The 11,949-nt window shown below is 51.2% G+C and overlaps 1 protein-coding gene and 1 long non-coding RNA gene across 8 annotated transcripts in view; both read left to right on the forward strand.

Moving 5' to 3' along the window:
* Positions 1–390: 390 nt before the first annotated feature.
* Positions 391–2,462, forward strand: LOC114056917. The gene is made up of 3 exons (XR_003571099.1): positions 391–1,325; positions 1,406–1,480; positions 2,155–2,462. It is a non-coding gene; the product is annotated as an uncharacterized LOC114056917 (long non-coding RNA).
* Positions 2,463–3,751: 1,289 nt separating this feature from the next.
* The window catches only part of DISP3 (dispatched RND transporter family member 3), a 31,955-nt gene continuing 23,757 nt past the window's right edge, over positions 3,752–11,949 (forward strand). For 3 of the 7 annotated variants that reach the window (XM_027882560.1, XM_027882561.1, XM_027882568.1), the window contains exon 1: positions 8,451–8,530. The gene's annotated coding sequence lies outside the window, so the exon portion shown is untranslated. Of the gene's footprint in view, positions 3,907–4,283; positions 4,575–8,450; positions 8,531–11,949 lie in introns of those variants that run through there. The other 4 variants (XM_027882564.1, XM_027882563.1, XM_027882566.1 and 1 more) reach the window with 4 other exon arrangements.

Genomic DNA, 11,949 nt, shown 5'->3' on the forward strand with positions numbered 1-11,949 from the left:
TCAAAAAGGCTGAGGGAAGTTTCTCTACAGATAATTTTGTCCCCACTCCCTACTCTTTTAATATGAAAATATACTTTATCTGCAGCTCAGCATCCTTTAGAGATTGCCCCTGGGAGCTGAGAGGTGATGGGTGTACCTGCAGATTCTCCTGGGACACTTTGCTGGCAGCTGGTAAAAGAGAACCTCTCTGGCTTTGGGGGCTATTGCCCTTTCTTCCTGGGTTTCTCCATTATTTTCTCTCTGCTTTATTAAGCTTCCTGGTGTGTCCAGCCTTCCTTTGAGCCCTGGCTGAGATCAGGCCCACAGACACAGGTCCTTGCCCCTTTTTCTTGCACCCACAGTCACTCAGGGACAGTGTCACCCTTCAATCCCGACTCTTCTAATGTGTTTGACAGGGGCTCAGTGCTCAGCTCTTGCCCAGGCCTCTCTGCTCTGTGCCTGGCTGGGACAAACTCGACAGCCTTTCGGGCAATCAGGCAATAATAGACCTTGTGGAAGCTGAAAGTCCCCCAGAAAAAATTTACAAGGCCTAAGAGAGCCTGCCTGGCATAATTTAACACTTTAGTAATGAGCACCTGGACAGGAAAGATTGCTTGGGTAGTTTTATTCTGCATAGATGAGCAGCCAGAATTTCAAAGAGGGGCCATAAAGACGAGCGAGCGGAATGGTCGATGGTGCCTGGTTTTGGTGTGGAAGGTTGTGAGGACATGAATAAAGGGGAAGGTGTTTTCATTCAGCTCCCCAACTCCAAAAGGCATCCTTTAGCCAGGACTGGCTTTAGGGAGAGCAGCAATCCTTTGGCAGCCTGCCTGTGACTGTGCCTCAGTGCATGTGGCCCGGTATTCATGGATTTGCAGCTGCTCCCCGAGGCTGCAGTACAGTGCTGATGTCTGTTGGTGTCACACATGTGTTTGTACCTGTGGGGCTGAGAACAGCAGCGTGCACCCCTCGGCCTCTGTGCTGTTTGACTGGGCACGTGCACTGCTGATAAAAGCCACCAATAATGCTAATTCCTTGTGGGTGCATTTGCACTCTTAGTGAACTCTGCAATAACACACTGAAATTTTTGTATACAAGTCTGTGCAAGTAATGCAGGTACACTTGGATACAGTTTGTGTTTATGTGCTGCTTATACAGGCATTTCTAACTTGTATCTGAGTAAAACATGCTCAGTGTTGCTGGTTTAAACTAGTAGTGAGCTATGTCTTCCTGCTGGCAACACATGCTGCCTGGTTGCACACTTCTGAGAGGTCTGAGGGAGTCATAGCAGTCAGAAGCTGATGCTCTCTGACCACAGAGGGGCATGGAAAGAATTGTTAACCCAGGTATGATCATCTCCCCTGGGCACCATCCTGCCCCTCCCGTCCCCAAATATTTGAAATGTTTTATTTCTTTCCAATGGCAGAATGAAAAGAGAGTGAAATCACAGAAGTTGCCATGGAGCAGGACTGTCAACCCCCAGTCAGCCCTTCCCATCCAGGTGAGTATTCCTTTACAGAGCTTTCTGAGTGCTGTGCAGGCCCCTGTGTGTTCATGGAGGGATGTTTAGTGCTGAATGTGTCAGTCTGAGCATCTCTGTATTGACAGGGAAAGGCATATTCTTCATGTATATATTGTAGGTGCCAACACAGCAAGAGAAAATTCTAGTTCAGCTGCGGGCTAATGCAGCTCTGCGGGGTGTGTGTGAAGGGAGGTGAAGGAAAACCATGTACAAGTTTTAAAAGCTGAAGCTGTCAGGTTGATGTACTTGTGCGTGCAGAGAAGGGATGGGAACGGCTCGTCTGGGAGCCGTTGTGGCAGCAGCACTTTGTGTCTGTTTGCCCCTGTGTGCTGTGTTTGTGCAAAGAGGCGAGTGGAGGGCTCCCAGGGTGGGTGTACGTGTGTCTGTCTGTCTGTCTGTCTGTCTGCACCTGGAGGGCTGTCAGAGTCACTGCTGCGGAGAATCCTGTCACTGTCTGAGTGCTTGTACCAGCGCTGGCGATAACTCCTGCAGTTTGCCAGGCTCTGCTGAGTGATTGATTGAGCACTGTCCTTCACATCAGCGTGGGCTCCGCTCCCAACACCAGCAAAGTTGGAAAAAGCAATTTTTCCCCTCTACTGTAGGCTGCAGTTTTCAACAGAATAGCTAACCCCTCACCATTACCTTCTCTGCAGAGACCTCCATCACTGGCAGGAGTGCTCAGAGCCGGTAGAATGCATTTTTACTTCAGGAGCCTCATTAAATTAGCATTCCTTGGAGCCCCACAAGGAAGATGATGGTCTGGCTTTGTCTGCCTGGCTTCCTGTTCACTTTGGGTGATGCATCAGAGGGAGCTGCTGTGCCTTTGACACAGCTGCCTGCCTACAGACACACTCAGGTGATGATGGGCCTGTTTTATTGTGCTTTCTCTTTCTTATTGACTTGACAAATCTATCTGAAAACTGGAGTGAGGGATATTTTTCCTCAGCAACAGCCATCAACACTCAAACATTAACTCTGTAATGTAGCCTGATTAAAAGCCATTCCCACCAGGTATTTGTTTAGCAACAACCCTGCTCTTGCAGGAATCCACATCATAGTAACAGGTCACCCCGGTAAACAGGCCAAGGATGGAGGGAATGTTGTTCTCTTCCTGCCTCCAAAGCCAGAGCGAGGCACAGGAGAGCACACGATAAATGAATGCAAAACTGTTGTATCCAGCACGGTAATTAAGAGACCGTCTGTCAACACTAAGTAAAGCCCCTGTACTCAGGGATGTCTTTATCAGGGACATCCCTCATGAAAGCTCAGGCAAGGGCAAGGCAAGCTCGATGACCAGCTGTGCAGAGTGCCTTGCTGCATGAGGGGCAAGCACGAATGTATAAAAGATTTTCTGTACCGCCCTAATTAACAAGTCTTGCTGCCTCCCATTTAACGACTCCTACTTAATTCAGGGGTTGTTGCCGCATACCTCTGCAACTGAAGGCATAGAGATGTCACCTGTATAGAGGACTTATCTGGTGCTGTGGGTACCAGCGAGTACCTGATGAGTCCTTCCCTGAGCCCCGGCTCTAACGCGGGCTGGACCCGCAGTACCAGCCAGCTGCTGCAAAAGTTTGTGGCACTTTCTGTCCCAAGACGCGCCCGGTCCCGGCGTGGTGGCAGAGCCGCACTCCCATGCCCAGCCCAGACCCTGTCACACGGGACACCCCCGTCCCTCTCCAAACGGCAGCCTGCAAACCCAGCTCCGGGCAGGGCAGGGCAGTCCCGCGATGGGGCCGTGTCCCGGAGGGGCCACGGGCAGCAGCGGCAGCTCCCGGCCCCGTCGGCCGCTCCGGTACCCGCCCTGTCCGCTGGGGAGCTGCGCGGGGGCCGGGCTGTCACCGGGGGCCATTCCCAAGCGCAGAGCCCCACCGTGGAGCTGTCCTTTCACGGGGGCTGCCCTTTCTCCCCACCGGGGCCGGCGGGGCGGGGGCCGCTCACGGGGCACGGTTTATAGCGCGGTTTTATAGCGCGGCCGCAGCGCCGCCCGCAGCCCGGCGGGGCGGCGGCAGCCCCGGAGCTCCGCACCCCTCCGGTCCGCATCCCTGCACTCCGCATCCCACCGCTCCTCATCCCGCCGCTCGGCGGCACCGCGCCGGGGGCTGTCGGCCGCCCCCGGGGGCCGGCGGGCCGGGCCGTGCCAGCAGCGGCCGCGGCGCTCGGCGGAGCGGCGTTAAAAGGCGGCGGCGGCGGCGGCGGGGCCGGGGGAGGGCGGCGGGACCGGGACCGCGACCGCCGCTCGGCGCTGCCGCCGGCGCTGCAGAGGCACCGGGACCGCTGTGCCGGGTATCGGGACCGCTCTGCCCCGGCATCGGGACCGCTCTGCCCGGCACCGGGACCGCGGGACCCGGCTGTGCCCCGGCATCGCGGCGAGCCCTCGGCTGCTGCCGCCCGGCCGGGTGGAGGTGAGTGATGCGCTCCGCGGCCCCGGGGAGGAAGGGGGTTGTTGTTTTGGGGGGCTGTGGGCACAGCCGTCTCCCCGTGACACCGTCTCCTCGGTCCCCGCCACCGACCCCCGGCGCTCGGCTCTGCCTGGGGTGGGGGTGACGCGGGGTCGGTCGGTCCCTGCTTAGGGCAGCACCGCTGCAGTCGCTCCGCTAGTCACTTTTTTTTTTTTTTTTTTTTTTTTTTTAAGCCCTCTGCTCCCTCCTCGCCCCTCTTTCCTCTCCCCTTCCCTTTTTTTTTTCTTTTTTTTTTTTTTTTCCCTGGGAATCCAACAGCTAAATCCCTCAGTTGTGTGTTTAGCCAACTCTCCCTGGAAGCTCTGGAGAGTTCATGAATATGCACAGGGAGAGCGTTTCTCGGGAGGCTGCCTCTATAATGAGCTGATTGAGCTGCGCCTGCAGCAGGGCTGTTCTCCTGGGGGAAAAGTTGGGCGCCAGAACTGAGCAGCTTTGTGTCCCCGGCTCCACGGAGGCTTGGCCGGCCTCCCTGAGGAGGAGCAGAGCCAGCGGGGCACTCGCCACGCTCGGGGATGGCAGCGGGTCCAGCCAGGAGGGATCCTCGCCTGTGACAGCAGCTGGTGTCCGGTGCTGGTCCAAAAGCTGTAAAGAGCATACCTGGCACAAGTAAGGTAACCTTCCTGTTTTATACTGGCTTTTCCTGCCTAAAAACCTCATACCGCTTAACAAGGACATTACATCGCTTAGCAACAGTCCCGAGCGCAGCCTGGTCCTGGGCCCGCGCTGTTCCAGGTGGTCTCCAAGGACATGCCAGTAGAACACCCGGACTCCTGGAGAAAACGAACTCTTTGCCGTTCTTTGCTGTTTGGGGATGAGATGACCAAACCCAAAGAGTGCGGGGCTGGTTGCTACTGCCCGGGTGTTTAAAAGCACTCGAAGAGGGCGGGAGCTGAGTATGACTGAAAAACTTTGGGACAAGGCGGAGTGAGCTGGAGGCTCCCCCGGTCCCTCGGGGATCTGCCTCGCTGCTGCATCCTGTGTCACCTGAACCTTTGTTCTGTGCACAGGCATAGCAGTGTGCTGGTTAGCAACCTTCCCTCATGCAATTATTAGGATGGGATTTTGACAGCAGTGTGGAGTCTGTTGGGATTTAATGTAATATGCAACAAATAAGTTCCTCTAAAACAAGGCTGATGCATGCCCTCATCTGCTGCTGCAAGACAGGCTTTAGTTAAGTGGGGTGAGGACTTGTGTGCTGAAAGAGAAGTAATTTTACAATTCAAATGACAGAATAAACACACAGACCTTTTGCTCACGAAGCCACATGCTGATACACATAAAATCTACGACCTTGAGAGCTCTGGGTTTTTTTAAAAAAATTTCCCATGAAAATATGGGTGAGCTTTTGAAACTTGCTGTCTATTCTCATCAGAACAACTTTGTTCGGGGACAATATTTTTCCCCTCTACCTCCCCAACCACCTTGTGAAGTGTTGATAAAGATATTATCCACAGCATCAGCTTCCTTTGATTGCTCTTTTAGGCTGTGTGTCTAGATGGAAACCTAGCAACACAATAACTGTATTGAAGGGAGATGTTTCAATAGCTACACTTCTTTTATCATCCTGGATGCATCTTCAGAGGTTAGACTCATCAAGACAGCATCTTTACCCCTTGGAGCCTTATAGTTTGATTCCCTAAGCCTAGGATAAAACAGACCTCAGCTAGAGAAAAAGAAAATAAAGATGGAATGGAAATGCTTAATATGATAACAGATCCATTCCTCCTTTCTTCCTGCTGCCCCTGTGAATGCCTGCTGTATTCCCATGGGGAAGATATTCCTCTATGGAAGGAGAATTCTTGTCTGATAGGAAAACGATTCAAGGGGAAACTGCCCGTCAACATTTGTGACGGTTTCACCTCGAGGCACAGGGGGAAGAGGATAAATGGCCCAGAGCAACGTGTAGCAGTGTAATATGTGAGAGCCAGACTGGCATTTGGGAAGCAGCACCAGAACCATTCCGGTCGCCCACAGTGATGAAGATCGTGACTCAATTTCTGCAAAGTTCAGGGCAAATTCCTCCTCAGGGGTAGGAAAAAACCCCAAACCACAACCCCAAACACCAGCTGAAGTCACTGACACTTTAACTAGATTTCCCTCACAGGCTGTAGTCCAGTGTTCTTAGCTGTATTGACAAACACTCTTGTGGTGCATGGTCTCCTTACCCCAGAGCAGGGCACTGGTAGGGAGCCAAGGTGACAATATCTGACTATAATTTGGGGCACAGGAACGAGGGAGTTCACACTGGTGAAACTGCTGTTCATTTTCAGGTGTTTGGGGAGAATGTGTTTGCTAGGTGCTAAAAACTCTCTCAGTACCTTGCCTGTCCTTGGCTGCACCTCCCAAGATCTTGTGCTCTTTCAGAATTAATGAACTAAACACCGCAAATGCGTTTGTCAGGCCGATAGAAGAAGTTACAGGAGAACTTTGACTCCTGTAAAAAACCTGTGAATTGCGTTTTTAACAAGCTGTGTTGTTTAGGAGTTTATGGGGGGATAGCTGTGGGGTGTGTGCATGTAACAGCATGAGGGTGACAGGATGTGTGTGCCTCGGTTTGGCACGGGGGGAGGGATGCACACAGTGTTTGTTAACAGTTTGCATCCAAAAACCCACAGCACATCTGAAATCCTCTTGTGATGCCAGTGCTCCGAGATAAGTGCTGCTTGTACAAAGACTTGCCTGTTGGGTACAGGCACTTAATAAGCAAGCTTGAGTGAAACTGGAGAGGGATAGGAGTTGGTACCCTGGTGGCATATGGAAAGTCTGGATAAGCTGTGATTTTTATTTCAGAAGTTTGAACGGGTCGTTCTGTGAGCCCCAGGGTCTCTGGGTGATGCTGTGGGTTCTCTGTGCATGCCAACTTGCAGTAAATCCCAGCAGGACTCTCTTCAGCACAGGGCATTTAGCATACAGTTGGTTTAATCCTCTTATCTTATCAAGAACTGACATAAACGAGAACTGAACAGACGAATTCCCTTTTAAAAAATCAAACCCCCTTATATTCCTCAATGTAGTGCACAAAACTTCTCCCTTTGCTTACCTGATTGGCTTATTTATTTCTTGATCCATTGTTTGTGCAGAGGTATCAGACTATAGGTTTGGGCTCAGTGGTGAAAGGCACTGGTAATCGGCTCTGCTGTGATGAGAGTTTATCTGCTGTTTGAGCAGCCTGAGGGATTTCAGGATCAGAGCCAGTAGTGTGGTCTGGGAGCTTGGTTAGTGGGAGCTGTGAGCTTGGCAGAGGAGGGAGTTGCTGGTAAGTGTGGGTCCTTGTTACCTGCTTGGTGACAAGTCCTGCTCACTTTTTATTCCTTTTGTGGCAGTCAGGAGGAGCAGAACATGTCCTTTGCCTTCTTCCTTTCCACACACCTCGCTGTTTCTCTCTGGAGGGACAAAGCAGTCCTCACAGGGCTCTGTGAATGCGTGGCCAGGGGCAGTGGAATGTGTTTCCAGACCTTGTGACGAAGTTGAACAATGAAATATTAGTTTCTAGGACTCCCTTAGTCTCTCCCCTCAAATACCACAGAACAGGTTATCTCTTTAAATGATTGATTTCACACAGATTTACTTGAGTTCAGACATCTTGATGCAGCTTTCACCAGGGTGAATTTTCTCTCAGGTCCCTCCTTACTGATGCCTTTGCTGAGGGCTGGATCTGCCTCCTTGCAGAGCAGCACCTTATTCCATGAATAGCTCTGCTGCATTCAGTGAGCCTGCTAAGGAGGAAGGTGCTGTGGTGCCTGTGACTCAGACTAATGCAAGTCAATTTAAAGGACAGATTAAGTGCAGTGTGAGTATGGATTGCAGTGTCTGGCCCTTAATGAATAATTCAGGAATATGGAGGAGACAATGTAAGAGTTAAGTGTTTAATCCAGCTCTAGGTGAAGTCAGCAAGACACTTTCCATTGACCCCAGCCCAGGATATGTTTCAGCAATGCTTAACTATGTGTGAGTTTGTAAACTGTCCCATTGATGGCAGTGAGCTACAACAGCTGTCGGAATTAGCACCCAGCAGAATATTATTTATGACCCTCTTGCCTGTCAGACTGTCATTAACCATCCTCTGCAGCACCTGGGGGAAGCTTTCTGAGGTCTCAGCACTGCTACTGAGTCATACTTTTGTAGTGTAGGAAAACAGAAGATATTAATAACTGGAGTGCCACACCATTAATGGGAGAAAATGCAGACACAAAAGGGTTGGCAAAGCAAGCTTCAAAGGCTGAATTTCGGTTGCTCAGGGCTGGGGATGGTGCCTTATTCTGCAAGAACAAGGCAACTGCCTGTGATAGGGATTCCACCAGAACTGGACACTCAGCACTTCACAGCTCAGGGGTCCAGCTGTGCCTGTTCCTGCCAGGGGCTGAGTGTGATCCACCTTCATGGGCTGAATGTTCCCCAGGCACTGGAACTGTTCCTGGGGGACCTGCTGTGGTGGGGATGGCAGAGCAGCTGTCTTCTGCTGGTGGGAAGCAGAGGATGCTCTGCAACCACAGCTCTTGTTTTTTGCTGCAGTTACTGGGAACCCTGTGCTTCCAGCTGCTCCAGAGAGATTTACTTTCCCATAAAGGTACAGTTCAGCACCAGTCATCAGCAGTGCTGCTTTTCTTTCATGATAGCAGCACCTTGGAGGGAGGCAGAGCATGTCCTCTCTCTTGTTGTAACTCTGGAAGTCTAAGAATTCCAGTTAAACCTCTGCCCTTGCTCTGAGCCTGTGGATCCTGATGGTGCCACAGGCTCTGCTTGCCCGTGGAGTGACTGGCACACCCATGGCAGAGAAGGGCACCCCCTACACAGGCTGTCTCCTGCACTGAAATTAGGGCTTCACGGATGCCTGACCCTTTTTTTTCCTGTTTTTGAGTTATATCTCTGCTTGCTGGGAGAAGAGGTTTGGGGAACAAGGCTGGGATACTTTCCCTGCCATCTGCCTTAAGGCAGCAGCCTTGAAAGTTGGCACAGTTCATTCCTGATCTTTGCCAAGCTCTGTTAATAGAGAACAGCTCCTCCTGAATAGAAGGCAGTTCATGTAACATAAATAGTGGAGAAGGGGGAGAGGCCAATGTGTTTGCAGGGGGTGAAAGACACACTGGCAGTCATCTGGTTCTTAAAACTGCTGCTGGCCTTGACTCTCTGCTGCTTTATGGGGGGAGAGTCAGGGGTGAGCATCATTTTTCTGCCTGCACTCCAGGCTGTGGGTGCTGTTGCTTCTGGGGCCTGGTTCTGCAGCTGCAATCTCACTCAGGCACGGCAGGGAAGCCACTTTGGATTTGTCGCTGGGAATGTTAACCCGGGATCTACCTGCTGAGATAACTACACGGATGGGCTTGTTTGGGCTTCAGGGCATCCTGTCTGACGCTGCCACAGACTTTCTTCCCATCTCATTTTTGCATAGCAGAAATTCCTTTGACTCGAACAGGGAGGAGGGTTCTGGGAGATCTCTGAGCTCACTTGGCTGTCTGAGGTTGGGTAGCAAGTCACAGAGTCTCAGTGTCGCTGTTAACTGCAGTTGTAGGGTACCACTGCTGCTCCCCAAATGGCAGCCAAAGCTGAACAACGTTAGCTGTGGCTTGCTTGGTCTGTATTTAGCTTCTGTTAAAGTCAGCAAAAGTAATGGCTGAATTCCAGCGGAGCCGGAGCTAGACTGTGGAATCCTGCTTAATTCATTTGTGAACTTGCATATAATCCTGCCTATTTCCCTAGAGGAACAGGGAATTGGATCTGATAGGTGTTTGCAAAGGGTTTATGCAGTTGCTGATACATGATGCACAAAGTGCTCTTTGCTCCTAGTGGGGATGTGCTGTATGTTGACTGGTTTCTTGGCTCTGTGTTACACCCAGGAGCTGAGAATAAACTCCTCTGGAGTGCTTATTAAGGTCTGTGGAGAGAATTTGGGAAAAAAACCCACAAAACAGCACCTAATCCTTTCTGCTGCTCGGGGTACTGCTGAACATGCAGCACACTTGATTCCCTGAATCCAACCATTTCTCTTTGTTCCTCCTTTTAACAAGGCAAATGAATTCCTGCAGAAGACAGGGCTGCAAACTCAGATTTGAACTAGAGCCCAACAGGGCATTTTAAACATGTCTGAGATGTTCCCAAAGCAGCCCTGGCTCCTGCTTGTAAATCAAACCTGGCCAAATCCTCTGTCTTCATATTTCCACTGCCACCTCTTTCCCTCCACCTCCCCCCTCTCACACCCTCCCACTTGCTCTCCAGGGAACAACTCAGGCACCAGGTTTAATCTCCAAGCCAATTTTTATGGTTGAGTTGAAATGGAAAGGTGGACAGTCCCACAAGAGCATGAAAGTGCCTCAATAAAACAGTGGGCTCTGTTTAAACTGAGGGTTGGGACTCTGGACAATATAGACAACAGCTTGTTCTGAAAGCTAAACCTACTGTGCTGGGAGGCTCGGGCCAGTTCTTGGACCACGCAGAAAGCTGCTCCTCCTGGTGCTTCCTGCCAGCAGTTGCCATTTCCAAACTCTGGGCATTGCAAGCTGTGCTCCTTCAGGACCCACAGAGCACCCATCAGTGCCCTGGACTCTCCCTGGTGTCAAATCTGTGGATGTGCTTGTAGATGGAGTGTCTCACCTCCTGGTGTGGGTGCTGCAAGCCACTTCTTTCCACAGCCAAACTGAATTTTACTTGCAAGGCCATCCCTTCTCTTCCTCCTCCCAATCCTAACCCCTGCATCTCAGCTCTGTCCTCTGACAGGCAGTGAGTGGCAGTTGAGCTGTGGTCTGGGATGGTCTGGGGTCCGTTTCACTGGTGGCACTGGTGTCTTGTGCACAGAGCGTGGCAGAAACGCTGCAGCGTCGTAGGGAGCTATAAAACACTGGCCTATGACAACTGGAAACAAGATATAACAGCAGGTAAATGTTTCATCCCCCACGGCACTGCTTAAGCCAAAGAGAAGAATCTTCATTCCTGTAAATCTGCTGTGTGGAACCAGTTCCTCGGTGCAGGTTCCCTCGCAGTAACTGCAGAGTTCATAGCCTGGGTTTGTGTGTAAGTGGCACAAGAAAGCAGCTGACCTTATTTAGATGCCAGTAACAGGGAGCTCTACTGTGAGGAGCAGAGACAGATTAGATTTGGATGACATTTCCTTTACAGACCTCTTGCAGTTTCTTGTGTTTCTGGTGTGTTGTGGGGGAGGTCAGTCCTTCTGCATCCAAACCTTGGCACACATGCAGCTAAACTCATTCCTGCGTGTGCACCACCTGCCTACATGCCCTTCTAGTCTGTTATGATGTGGATCCTGGTACTGTTTGCATTTCCATTCCTCTGGCTGATTTGGGAAGTGCCTGCAGGGAGTCTGCTCCCTTACTCAGCCAACAGTCTGGTTTCCAGAGGGCCAGACACAGTTCCACGTCAGCACAGGGCAGTGGAGTGAGTCGCTTTGAAAATCAATTTACAAATGTCTGTGCAAAAATAGCCTGCATTTGCTTGTGGAGGGGAATCCCAGGAGGCTTTGGAACAAGGCATATTGTGAAAGGATGGAAGACGGGGTTTCAGGCTCCAGAATATGAGAGCAGTTCAGAGCAGATGATGTGATTTGCCCTGGGAAAGCTAGAAAAACTAATAATAGAGCCACAAATGTTTCCTTCTCTTTCTGTGTGTTTTAACTGCAGGACTTGGTCCTAACAGTTAACACAAGTAGCATCTCAGCCTGTGAAGGCCTGGCTGGAAGTGTGGGATGCAGTAAGGAACTGGGAACAGTTGCCTGAAATGCTCTGATCCTTTGCCAGTCCCTTTGGCAGTCCCTTGTCCCTCTGGGTTGGATGATTGCCACTCACAGCTCGTGCAGCTCCCATGGCTGTGAATCCTTGCACCTCTGGTGGTAGAGGAGGAACAGGGGCAAGGGTGATCTTTCTCTTTTCTGAACTGCTTCAGTGGGGTTGTGCTGGGAGGGTGGAGAAGAAGAGAGAGAAGGGACATTGCTGCTGTCTCAGCTCAGACCTGGTGGCCTAAACCTGCACCCTGGAGACC

Source organism: Empidonax traillii, unplaced genomic scaffold (genome assembly GCF_003031625.1).
Source record: "Empidonax traillii isolate 1590-97213 ecotype Southwest subspecies unplaced genomic scaffold, ASM303162v1 scaffold106:size2091409, whole genome shotgun sequence".
Taxonomy (NCBI): Eukaryota; Metazoa; Chordata; class Aves; order Passeriformes; family Tyrannidae; genus Empidonax; species Empidonax traillii.